Source organism: Gossypium hirsutum, chromosome D02 (genome assembly GCF_007990345.1).
Source record: "Gossypium hirsutum isolate 1008001.06 chromosome D02, Gossypium_hirsutum_v2.1, whole genome shotgun sequence".
NCBI lineage: Eukaryota > Viridiplantae > Streptophyta > Magnoliopsida > Malvales > Malvaceae > Gossypium > Gossypium hirsutum.
In genome coordinates, this window is record NC_053438.1 from 40,011,275 (window position 1) to 40,025,771 (window position 14,497).

Genomic DNA, 14,497 nt, shown 5'->3' on the forward strand with positions numbered 1-14,497 from the left:
GATTTATGGATTTGTTGGAAAAATAATGTCCAAATCCAGGTTCTCCTAAATTATGCACAATTTATTCATTGTATTTTGAGGAAGAAGTTGGGATCCAGAAATTTTCTAGTGACTTTTGTTTATGGTTATCTAGACAAATAGAAATGTAAGGCTTTATGGGATCGCTTGGATCAAGTTGTTTATTCCATTAACGAACCTTTGTTTTTGTTGGGGGATTTCAATTCGGTGTTTTCCCCAGATGAAAAGAGAAGGGGTCGACTAATTTTCTCTAAACGTCAGTTATTCCAAAAATTTGTTCATAGCAATGACTTGAGGGATCTTGACTTTAAAGGTCCCTAATTTATTTGGAAAAGAGGGGCAATTTTTGAAAGACTTGACTGGGCAATTAGAAATAGTAAGTGGTGTCGGCTTTAATATGATATAACAGTTTTCCATCTTCCTCGACTTAAATCTGATCACAGACCATTTTATTATCCATGAGTTCTCCTAGTCAAGTATTTCAACCTAGACCTTTTCACTTTCTAGCTTATTGGATATCTCATCCAGATTTTGCTCAGTTTGTGTATGATAATTGGAGAAATGGATCTAAAATTTACGCTAATCTTACTTCTCTTACTACTGATCTTAAAAGATGGAATACTGAGGTTTATGGGCACATCATTAGAAGGAAACAGTCGATTGCTAATCGTATTGGTAAGGTTTAGGCTGCTTTAGATCGTAGATGGTGCAACTATATTTTGAATCTTGAAAGTGAGTTATGGATGGAATATTTGATGAGGAAGAATTACTTTGGAAGCAAAAAATAAGATTGGACTGAATTTATTTTGGGGATCGTAATACAAAGTTCTTTAAAATAAATCCCTTATAAGGCGAAATTCTAATAAAATTTTTGCTTTGAAAATTGGGGATAGTTGGTGCTATGATAATGAGATTCTTCATGATGAAACGATTCGTTTTTTCTCCTCTCTTTACTCTTTGGATGATCTATCCTGTGACTTGTTCCCTATGGTGGTCTTTTCTTGAAACTTGATTCTAGCACTTTAAATTCTTTAGCCCTAAGATCACTGATGAGGAAGTTCAGAATGCATTGTTTAGCACGGGCCCCTAAAAGCTCCTGACCCGGATGGTCTTCATGCTCTTTTTATTAAAGCCAATGGGATACGATTAGATTGGATGTTTGTTCTTGGGTTTGTGATGTTTTTTTCGGTAAACCTCTCAATTCCTCTATTAACAAGATGCTTTTGGTTCTTATACAGAAGATTAAGAGTCCTAATTTTTTGTCCTGTTATCACCCAATAAGCCTCTGCAATGTTTTGTACAAGATTTTTATAAAGTTATCGCCAACCATTTCAAGCCAATATTCCCTTTCCGTACTACTCAAAATCAAGTGAGTTTTGTGGTAGAGAGGCAAATCAAAAACAACATTATTATCGCCCAAGAGATTGTACACACAATGCGAACCAAAAAAAGAAAGAAATCCTGGATGGCTATAAAAGTGGATTTAGAGAAAGCATATGATAAAATTCATTGGGATTTTATTTAAGATACCTTAGTTGATGTTGGTTTTCCTTCAACTTTGGTTAATGTCATCATGGAATGTATTTCGCCGGTTTCCATACAGATTGTGTGGAACGAAAGGCTTTTGAATGATTTTGTTCCTAAGAGGGGTATTAGGCAAGGTTTCCCATTATCTTCGTACATCTTTGTACTATATATGGAGAGATTAGGCCAGTTAATTCACAGGAAAGTTACAAATAAGTCCTGGAAACCAATCGTTTTATGTAAGGATGGGCCACCCACACCTTTTCTTCACGGATGATTTATCATTATTCGTTAAAGATAAGGTTGATTAGGTGCACAGAATCAAGAATGCTCTTAATACTTTTGGAGCATCTTCAGGACATGGAGTTAATGGGTAGAAAACTACTGTATATTTTTCAAAAAATACCAATGTTAACAATGTCACTGATATTTGTAGTATTCTTGGGTTTCATCATTCAGATGATTTGGAGACATATTTGGGGCTGCCATTGTTTCACAAGTGAGTCACAAAGAATACCTTCAAATTTGTTTTGGATAAAGTTAGGCGTAAATTAGATAACTGGAATGCTAATATGCTTTCTGTGGCAGGAAGAGTTACTTTAGTTCTGTCTGTACTATTGTCGATACCTAACTACTTTCTAGAAGCTATGAAGATGCTTTCTATGGAAGGAATGATAATATGTTTTTTATATGGTATTTGCATAGAAATTTAAAAAATTGCTACGGGTTTTGTTTGGGGGAGTTCAGATTCCAATAAGAAGATGTCTTTGGTGAATTGAGGGGATTGTTACAAACCTTTGTCTAATGGAAGTCTTGGGTTATGATGCCTTAAGAACAAAATGACTCTTTCATGCTCAAGTTGGGTTTTAATCTCTTTACAAATAAGCAAGATTTATGGGTTAGAGTTCTCTATTCCAAATACAAGGTATCTGAGGTTGTTTCGGATGATATCTCTCGAAGTGAATGCTTTTTTATTTGGAATCACTTAAAAAAATTTGGCCTTTGTTACTCCAAAAAATTATCTGGTCCATTGGTGATGGCAATGTAACACCCCGAACCCGAGACCGTCACCGGAGTCGAATACGAGGTGTTGACAGACTTTTAAAAATTTTTCCAGACACTGCCCAGTCTGAGTACTAGTCGCTTCAAAAATCATATCTTGAGTTTCACAACTCGAAAATCAGTTTTGTGATTTTTCCCTGAAACTAGACTCATGTCCCCACCTATGTATTTTTTCTAGAATTTTTGGTTGGGCCAATTAGTACAGTTTATTAGTCAAAGTCTCCCATGTTACAGGGATCGACTACCCTGACCTTTGCGCATTACGACTTGGATATCTCCTTGTACAGGGCTCCAATACTGATGCTGTTTGTTTCTATGGAAACTAGACTCAGAGAGGAATCCATGCATATATGGTATGACCCCTAATTATCTCTGGTCAATTTATAGTGAATTTCCAAAGGCGGAACAGGGAATCCAGAAACTGTTCTGGCCCCGTTCCACAAGAACCCGAATATCTCTTACTGTACTGTTCATATGATTGTTTCGTTACTTCCATATGAAATTAGGTTCATCAAGGTTCGATTACATAATTTATTCACTATTTAATTCCACTCCTACGAATTTTTGTGATTTTTCAAATCTACACCACTGTTGCTGTCAGCATCTGTTTTCAAGGTAACTTTACCTATTTTGTGGTTACCATGGACCAACTAGGGTTTTGCCATACATAGGTCCACATGTGATCATATTTAGCCATTCCAATGGCTGATCATTAGCCCAACACTTCCATTTCAAACCATAGTCACATCGTGAAACCATATATACATACATAAACACAAATGGTCTAATGCCATACTCCACTTCTACAAGCCATTTTCGCATGGCTTTACACACATACATCACAAAAGAACTTATACAACAGGGGGTAGTCCTATACATGCCATATCCAGAGTTCAACTAAAAGAGTACCAAAAGAGCTTGATAGTGTAGATGACTTCGACTTCGCTGATCCCGAATCCGATAGCTAACGAACAAAATCTATAAAACAGAGAGCCAAAGCAACCGGGTAAGCATTTTAAGCTTAGTAAGTCTCAAGTAATGAAATCGGCTTTGACTACAGTATTACATTCACATAGCTAACTAAGTCACTTTATTAACACACATTCTCATAATCATACTTACTTCACACTTCATCAACATATATACACAAGGTATCAACCTTTCTAAAAGCCGAAAATTCGTTAGCCGATCGCACGAATACTATTTAAAACGAATCGACTTTTCCAATGCACATGCAAACATACCTTATCATTCGGGTTGGTTGAGCATATTTATTGAATTAGTTACAGCACAAAACGCTCACATTCAAACCCAAGTTTCTTCGGTATTTAACCGAATACAGCCGCAAACACATTTGCCTTCGGGTCTTAACCCGGACATATCAACTTGCATAATTGCCTTCGGGTCTTAGCCCGGATATATCATCTCGCATAATTGCCTTCGGGTCTTAGCCCGGATATATCAACTCGCATAATTGCCTTCGGGTCTTAGCCCGGATATATCAACTCGCATAATTGCCTTCGGGTCTTAGCCCGGATATATTCCAATGCTCATGCACACATATATCAATAATCATAACACATCCATATCATTTCTTCGTTACTAAGGCTCAAACACAAAACATTTATTAAACCTTTCAAATTTCGGCTCGGTAGCCACACACAAAGAGCATAATTTCAATTGGCTTTATAACATAATCTCTAAGCACATTCGACTATCCGTCATAGTATGACTATTCATTTCAATATAATTCAAGTAGGGTCATTACTCGAAGACTTACCTCAAATGTCGTCGAACGACTTCAACGGCTATTCAATTACTTTTTCCTTCCCTTTATCGGATCTAGTTCCCCTTTGCTCTTGAGCTTAAGTTCAACAAAATTTAAAATAGTCATTAATCGACTATTCAAGTATTACTTTCAGAATAATATATATATTGATCCGACTTTCACACACATAGATTATAGTAAGCTTTATAATAATCAATAAATAATTCATTGGCAAACTTTCATTAATGTTTACAACAAAATCACATATTCACTACGAGCTGTTTTCCTGAGCAGTAGTTACTAAATTATTTATAACTGGAGCTACTAAACTCCAAATCACTTGCCGTTAATTTTCCCTGAATATAGACTCGTATATCTTCCATCCATAAAATTTTCAGAATTTTAGGCTTGGCCAATCAATACCAGATTTTTCTTAAAGTTTCCCCTGTTTCACTGTTTGACTATTCTGACCACTCTTCACTACGAATCCAATTTCTCACTTTACAGAATTCAAAATGTGTTGTATTTGATCTCATTAGAAACTAGACTCATTAAGGAGTCTAAGCATATAAATTTTATCTTATAATCATTTTTGTACAATTTATAATGATTTTCTAAAAACAGAACAGGGAATCCAGCAGTCATTATGACTCAGCCCCACAATACTTCAAATATCTCAAGATCGGTAACTCTTTTGTTTTTATAGTTTCTTTTGTAAGAAAATAGACTCTTCAAGCTTTAATGACATAATTCACTCAGCTTCTAATTCAACTCCTACAATTTATGGCGATTTTCCAAAATCACCTTACTGCTGCTGTCCCCAAACAGATTATTACCAAATCAAATACTAACATTAGCATTTCACCTTAATAGCTAGCTTACCAAGCCTTAATTTAACATATAATTCACCCATATCATATTCAGCTATATATACATTTACCATATTTCCATTTCAGCATATATAACTAACATCTATTCCGAAATTTTAATATCTAATTGCTTATAACTTTCTTCGGATGTCGTCGACTAATTGATCGGCTACTCAACTACTTTCGATTTTCCCCGATCTAAATCCAATTTCTTGGTTTCTTGATCTTAACATATTCAAATAAATCTTGTTTTAACATATTTTCATTCAATTTAGTCTAATAACGCATAAATGGGTAAATTACATTTTTACCCCTAATATTTCGCACTTTCACAATTTAGTCCTTATTCCACAAAACACCAAATACACAAAATTTGGTCACACTCCTTAAGGGCCGAATCTTCCTAGTACCCATATAAGTCCATACATTTCATTTATTCCACCTTTGAGTCCTTCAAAAATTTATTTTTGTAATTTAGCCCTAACTACTCAAAATCACCAAAAACTTCAACACAAAACATATTAATCTTTAACATATCTTTCATTTTTCATCAACAACTATCAAAAAGCTCAAGCACTCATCAATGGCAAAACACAAAATCATCATCAATTCACAAAATTGAACCATGGGGTTTAAAGAACACAAAGCAATGATATCAAAAATGTGAAAATTATCAAAAACCAAACAAAAGACTAACCTTCCTTAGGTTTCAAATGACCGAATGCTATCCTCCTCTCTTCCTCTCTACAACCGGCCAAGATGAACAAGGTGATAACCTCTCTCCTTCTTCTTTTTTTTTCTTTTAGTATCCTTAATATTTCTTTTATCGTTTCTTTTCTTTTACTTAAACTAATGTCCACTTCATGGAACTTTACCACATAGTCTAATATAAGCTCCATCATGGCCGGCCACTATGTATAAAAAAAGGGGTATTTGACATGCAAAGTCAATATTTTCACTCCTTGCTTAAATTGGTCCTTATAAATTACCCTATCACATTTTTTTACAACTTTCTCACATAAGTCCTATGGACTAAATTCACATGCAATTGACTAAATCGAAGCTTGAAATTTTCTACACATTCATAATCACATATTTTAGACAATAATATCACATTCAAACATTTTGGTGACTCGGTTTAGCAGTCCCGAAACCACTTCCCGACTAGGGTCAGTTTTGGGCTGTCACAACTCTCCCCCACTTAAGAAATTTTCGTCCCCAAAAATCTTACCGGTAAATAGGTTTGGGTATCGTTCTTTCATCGAGCTCTCGGTCTCCCAAGTAGCTTCCTCGATCCCGTGTTTGTGCCATAACACCTTTACTAGCGGAACTCTTTTGTTTCGCAACTCCTTCACTTCACGAGCTAGGATACGCATTGGTTCTTCTTCATAGCTCATATCGACTTGAATTTCAACCTCTGATGGGCTAATTATATGCGATGGATCAGATCGATAGCGTCGAAGCATCGAAACATGAAAGACGTCATGAATCTTTTCAAGCTCCGGGGGCAAAATCAATCTATACGCAACCGGACCAACTCGTTCGGAGATTTCGTACGGCCCAATGAATCTTGGGCTCAACTTGCCCTTACGGCCGAACCTGAGTATCTTTTTCCAAGGTGAAACCTTAAGGAACACTTTGTCTCCCACCTGATACTCGATGTCTTTTCGTTTCAAATCTGCGTACGACTTCTGACGATCCGTGGCTACCTTCAGACTTTCACGGATTACCTTTACTTTCTGTTCAGCATCTTTAATCAAATCAACTCCGAAAATTTTACTTTCACCGAGCTCGGTCCAAAACAATGGTGTACGGCATTTACGACCGTACAAAGCCTCGTAAGGTGCCATCTTAATACTTGATTGAAAACTATTGTTGTAAGCGAATTCAATCAAAGGTAAGTACCGTTCCCATGAACTACTGAACTCGAGGATGCAACATCTCAACATAACCTCAAGTATCTGAATTATCCGCTCGGATTGACCATCGGTTTGGGGGTGAAAAGCAGTGCTAAAATGCAGCTTGGTACCCAGAGCTTCTTGCAATTTCTTCCAAAATCGTGAGGTGAATCTCGGATCTCTATCCGACACGATAGAAACAGGTACCCCGTGTAATCTCACAATTTGATAAACGTACAATTCAGCTAGTTTATCCAATGAAAAATCCGTACGTACGGGGATGAAATGAGCCGACTTAGTCAGTCTATCAACAACAACCCATATCGCATCCTTCTTACTTGCTGACAAGGGCAGTCCGGACACAAAGTCCATTGTGACTCGATCCCATTTCCACTCGGGTATCATGATCGGCTGGAGTAATCCTGAAGGCACTTGATGTTCCGCTTTCACTTGTTGACATATTAAACATCTCGAAACAAAGTCGGAGATGTCCCGTTTCATACCATGCCACCAAAATTGACGTTTCAAATCGTTGTACATTTTCGTACTCCTCGGGTGAATTGACATTCGGCTACAATGGGCTTCGTTCAGAATCATCGAAATGAGTTCCGAATTCCTTGGAACACACAAACGATTTCTGAACCTCAAACAATCATCGTCATCAATTTGAAACTCTGATCCCTCGTTCGGAAAACACTTAGCCCGTTTTGCAACCAATTCATCATCGACTTTCTGAGCTTCACGAATTTGGTGAGTCAATAATGGTTTAGCTTTTAATTCAGCTACTAACACATTATCTGGTAGAACAGACAAATGCACGTTCATCGCTCGTAAAGCAAACAATGACTTCCGGCTTAAGGCGTCCGCAACCACGTTAGCCTTTCCCGGGTGGTAATCAATGACAAGCTCGTAATCTTTCAACAACTCAAGCCAACGTCTTTGTCGCAGATTCAAGTCTCGTTGAGTCATCAAATATTTGAGACTTTTATGGTCCGAAAATACATGGCACTTCTCACCAAACAGATAATGTCGCCATATTTTTAAAGCAAATACGATGGCAGCTAGTTCGAGATCATGGGTCGGATAATTCCTCTCGTGTGGCTTCAATTGTCTCGACGCATAGGCCACGACTCGACCTTCTTGCATCAATACGCAACCCAACCCAAGTAGGGATGCGTCACTATAAATGACAAACTCTTTACCTGATTCGGGTTGCACCAAAATTGGAGCTTCAGTCAAATGAGCTTTCAGTTGGTCGAAACTTTTCTGACATTTCTCCGTCCACTCGAACCTAACATCCTTTTGAAGTAGCTTCGTCATTGGTGTGGCTATCATCGAGAAACCCTTCACAAATCGTCGGTAATAACCGGCGAGCCCCAAAAAGCTCCGAACTTCAGTAACATTTCTCGGAGGTTTCCAGTCAAGTATGGCTGAAATTTTGTTCGGGTCAACTCGAATACCCGACGCGGATACCACATGACCCAAGAAGCTAACCTCTCTTAACCAGAACTCACACTTACTGAACTTAGCATATAACTGCTTATCCCGCAAAATTTGCAGCACTAGCCTCAGATGCTCAGCATGTTCGGTCTCATCTCTTGAATAGACCAAAATGTCATCAATGAACACAACTACGAACCGATCCAAATACGGTCTGAAGATCCGATTCATCAAATCCATAAATACTGCAGGGGCATTAGTGAGCCCAAACGGCATCACTAAGAATTCGTAGTGACCATATCTCGTTCTGAAGGCAATTTTAGGAATATCGGAATCTCGAATTCGCAACTGATAATAGCCCGATCTCAAATCTATTTTTGAGAACACTGAGGCTCCCTTCAGTTGGTCGAACAAATCATCGATGCGCGGCAACGGATATTTGTTCTTTATCGTCACTTTATTCAGCTGACGATAGTCAATGCACAACCTCATGGTTCCGTCCTTCTTTTTCACGAACAAAACCGGTGCACCCCAAGGTGAGAAACTTGGGCGAGCGAAACCTCTATCCGTCAGTTCTTGCAACTGAGCTTTCAACTCCTTTAACTCGGTTAGTGCCATACGATACGGAACTATCGAAATCGGCGTAGTCCCAGGTACAAGCTCAATACCAAACTCTACCTCCCGAACAGGTGGTAAACCCGGTAATTCTTCCGGAAAAACATCCGGGTATTCACAAACCACCGGCACAGATTCGGGTTTCTTTTCTAATTCTTTGTCACCAAGTACATACGCAAGGTATGCTTCGCACCCTTTTCTTACATATTTCTGTGCCAACATTACTGATATTACAGCTGGCATCCCCTCCAAGTCCGCAGACTCAATTTGGATTACTTCGTTATTTGCGCACCTCAAATCAATAGTCTTGCTCTTGCAATTCACAACCGCATCATGCGCGGCAACCAATCCAAACCAAGGATAACATCAAATTCATCAAACGGCAAAAGCATTAAGTCCGCCGGAAAACAGGAACCTCGAATTTCCAGGGGACATTTCTTACACACTTTGTCGACAAGCACATAACGACCCAAGGGATTTGACACCCGAATTACGAACTCAGTAGACTCAATGGGTAAAGTCTTACTGGATGCTAAGGTTTCACATATGTAAGAATGAGTAGAACCGGGGTCAATCAAAGCAATTACATTAGTATCAAAGAGAGTGAATGTACCGGTAATAACATCAGGCGAAGAAGCATCCTCGCGGGCACGTATAGCATATGCTCTAGCAGGTGCACGAGCCTCGGATCTGGTCGTAGCATCTCTAGATCCTCTCTGACCACCACTAGCATTGCCCATATTTCTAGATGGTCTACCTCGAGCAGTGGTAGCACCCGGTTTCCCACTCTGATTTACATTCTGTTCAGACAGCCTCGGGCAATCTTTAATGAAGTGGTCCACTGATCCGCACTTGTAACAGGAGCGGTCATGGAATCTACAACTCCCCAAATGCCATTTACCGCAATGTCGACATTCCGTTCGGCCTCGACGTTCATTCCCAACACTGGCGACTGAAGTGCCTCGTGTACCCACAAGGGGTCGGTCACGATCTCGTCTAAAAAGGCCCGAAGTGCTTTTAGACCGGCCCACATCATCTCGAAATTTCTTCGATGCCTGTTAAAGAGACTTTCCCGAGGATCTTTTACGAAACTCCCCAGTTCCCACATCAACTTTTTGTTTTTCCTTTCTAAGCTCTTCGGCTTTACAAGCTCGCTCGACAAGTACTACGAACTCTCGTATTTCAAGAATGCCAACGAACATTTTTATATCTTTATTCAGCCCATCTTCGAAGCGTTTACACATGACAGCCTCGGACGAAACACATTCCCGAGCGTATCTACTAAGTCTAACAAATTTTCGCTCGTAATCAGTAACTGACATAGAACCTTGCTTAAGCTCAAGAAATTCCTTCCGTTTTTGATCAACAAATCTCTGACTGATATACTTTTTCCGAAACTCAGTTTGGAAAAACTCCCAAGTTACTTGCTCCCGGGGCACAACAGAAGTCAGAGTACTCCACCAATAGTAGGCAGAATCACGTAGCAAGGAGATAGCACACTTTAGGCATTCATCGGGTGTACAAGATAGCTCATCGAGTACCCGAATAGTGTTGTCCAACCAAAATTCAGCTTGCTCGGCATCGTCGCTATCCGTAGCTTTAAATTCAGTAGCCCCATGTTTTCGGATTCAGTCAACTGGGGCTTATTTGACCTTATTTGGTCAGTTACCGGAGGTATTGTAGGTGCGGGGGTGGTGTTTGTCGGGAATGGAGGTTGTGGAACAGCCGTATTAGTTCGAATGTATTGGTTGAACCAATCATTCATCACGCTATAGAAAGCTTGTCTAGCTTCATCATTCGGGTTACTCGCATTAGGTTAAGAGTCCACCGGCGCTGTCCCTTGTGCGGGAGCAGGCGCTACACTCTCAAGATCATCAGCTACCGCTCGGTCGGGATCGGGATCCATTACTATAAATAAACACATTTGCAAATGTCAGAAATCACCACACTATCAATTAATCACATAAAATGGCATGTATAGCTAGACCCCAACACATTACGGTAGTCCTAGAATCGACTAAACCGTAGCTCTGATACCAATCAATTGTAACACCCCGAACCCGAGACCGTCACCGGAGTCGAATACGAGGTGTTGACAGACTTTTAAAAATTTTTCCAGACACTGCCCACTCTGAGTACTAGTCGCTTCAAAAATCATATCTTGAGTTTCACAACTCGAAAATCAGTTTTTTGATTTTTCCCTGAAACTAGACTCATGTCCCCACCTATGTATTTTTTTCTAGAATTTTTGGTCGGGCCAATTAGTACAGTTTATTAGTCAAAATCTCCCATGTTACAGGGATCGACTACCCTGACCTTTGCGCATTACGACTTGGATATCTCCTTGTACAGGGCTCCAATACTGATGCCGTTTGTTTCTATGGAAACTAGACTCAGAGAGGAATCCATGCATATATGGTATGACCCCTAATTATCTCTGGTCAATTTATAGTGAATTTCCAAAGGCGGAACAGGGAATCCAGAAACTGTTCTGGCCCCGTTCCACAAGAACCCGAATATCTCTTACTGTACTGTTCATATGATTGTTTCGTTACTTCCATATGAAAGTAGGTTCATCAAGGTTCGATTACATAATTTATTCACTATTTAATTCCACTCCTACGAATTTTTGTGATTTTTCAAATCTACACCACTGTTGCTGTCAGCATCTGTTTTCAAGGTAACTTTACCTATTTTGTGGTTACCATGGACCAACTAGGGTTTTGCCATACATAGGTCCACATGTGATCATATTTAGCCATTCCAATGGCTGATCATTAGCCCAACACTTCCATTTCAAACCATAGTCACATCGTGAAACCATATATACATACATAAACACAAATGGTCTAATGCCATACTCCACTTCTACAAGCCATTTTCGCATGGCTTTACACACATACATCACAAAAGAACTTATACAACAGGGGTAGTCCTATACATGCCATATCCAGAGTTCAACTAAAAGAGTACCAAAAGAGCTTGATAGTGTAGATGACTTCGACTTCGCTGATCCCGAATCCGATAGCTAACGAACAAAATCTATAAAACAGAGAGCCAAAGCAACCGGGTAAGCATTTTAAGCTTAGTAAGTCTCAAGTAATGAAATCGGCTTTGACTACAGTATTACATTCACATAGCTAACTAAGTCACTTTATTAACACACATTCTCATAATCATACTTACTTCACACTTCATCAACATATATACACAAGGTATCAACCTTTCTAAAAGCCGAAAATTCGTTAGCCGATCGCACGAATACTATTTAAAACGAATCGACTTTTCCAATGCACATGCAAACATACCTTATCGTTCGGGTTGGTTGAGCATATTTATTGAATTAGTTACAGCACAAAACGCTCACATTCAAACCCAAGTTTCTTCGGTATTTAACCGAATACAGCCGCAAACACATTTGCCTTCGGGTCTTAACCCGGACATATCAACTTGCATAATTGCCTTCGGGTCTTAGCCCGGATATATCATCTCGCATAATTGCCTTCGGGTCTTAGCCCGGATATATCAACTCGCATAATTGCCTTCGGGTCTTAGCCCGGATATATCAACTCGCATAATTGCCTTCGGGTCTTAGCCCGGATATATTCCAATGCTCATGCACACATATATCAATAATCATAACACATCCATATCATTTCTTCGTTACTAAGGCTCAAACACAAAACATTTATTAAACCTTTCAAATTTCGGCTCGGTAGCCACACACAAAGAGCATAATTTCAATTGGCTTTATAACATAATCTCTAAGCACATTCGACTATCCGTCATAGTATGACTATTCATTTCAATATAATTCAAGTAGGGTCATTACTCGAAGACTTACCTCAAATGTCGTCGAACGACTTCAACGGCTATTCAATTACTTTTCCTTCCCTTTATCGGATCTAGTTCCCTTTGCTCTTGAGCTTAAGTTCAACAAAATTTAAAATAGTCATTAATCGACTATTCAAGTATTACTTTCAGAATAATATATATATTGATCCGACTTTCACACACATAATTATAGTAAGCTTATAATAATCAATAAATAATTCATTGGCAACTTTCATTATGTTTACAACAAATCACATATTCACTACGAGCTGTTTTCCTGAGCAGTAGTTACTAATTATTTATAACTGGAGCTACTAAACTCCAATCACTTGCCGTTAATTTTCCCTGATATAGACTCGTATATCTTCCATCCATAAAATTTTCAGAATTTTAGGCTTGCCAATCATACCAGATTTTTCTTAAGTTTCCCTGTTTCCTGTTTGACTATTCTGACCACTCTTCACTACGAATCAATTTCTCACTTTACAGAATTCAAAATGTGTTGTATTTGATCTCATTAGAAACTAGACTCATTAAGGAGTCTAGCATATAATTTTATCTTATAATCATTTTGTACAATTTATAATGATTTTCTAAAACAGAACAGGGAATCCAGCAGTCATTATGACTCAGCCCCAAATACTTCAATATTCAGATCGTAACTCTTTTGTTTTATAGTTTCTTTTGTAAGAAATAGACTCTTCAAGCTTTATGACATAATTCACTCAGCTTCTAATTCATCCTACATTTATGGCGATTTTCCAAAATCACTTACTGTGCTGTCCCCAACAGATTATTACCAAATCAAATACTAACATTAGCATTTCACCTAATAGCTAGCTTACAAGCCTTAATTTAACATATAATTCACCATATCATATTCAGCTATATATACATTTACCATATTTCCATTTCAGCATATAACTAACATCTATTCGAATTTAATATCTAATTGCTTATACTTTCTTCGATGTCGTCGACTAATGATCGGCTACTCAACTACTTTCGATTCTATCCATTTCTTGTCTGATCTTACATATTCAAATAATCTTGTTTTAACATATTTTCATTCAATTTAGTCTAATAACGCATAATGGGTAAATTACATTTTTACCCTAATATTTCGCACTTTCACAATTTAGTCCTTATTCCACAAACACCAAATACACAAATTTGGTCACACTCCTTAAGGCCGAATCTTCCTGTACCATATAAGTCCTACATTTCATTTATTCCACCTTTGAGTCCTTCAAAAATTTATTTTTGTATTTAGCCCTAACACTCAAAATCACAAAAACTTCACACAAACATATTAATCTTTACTATCTTTCATTTTTCATAACAACTATCAAAAAGCTCAGCACTCATCATGCAAACAAAATCTCATCATCACAAATTGACCATGGGTTTTAAACAAAGCAATATATCAAAATTGAAATATCAAAACACAAAAGACTAACTTCCTATAT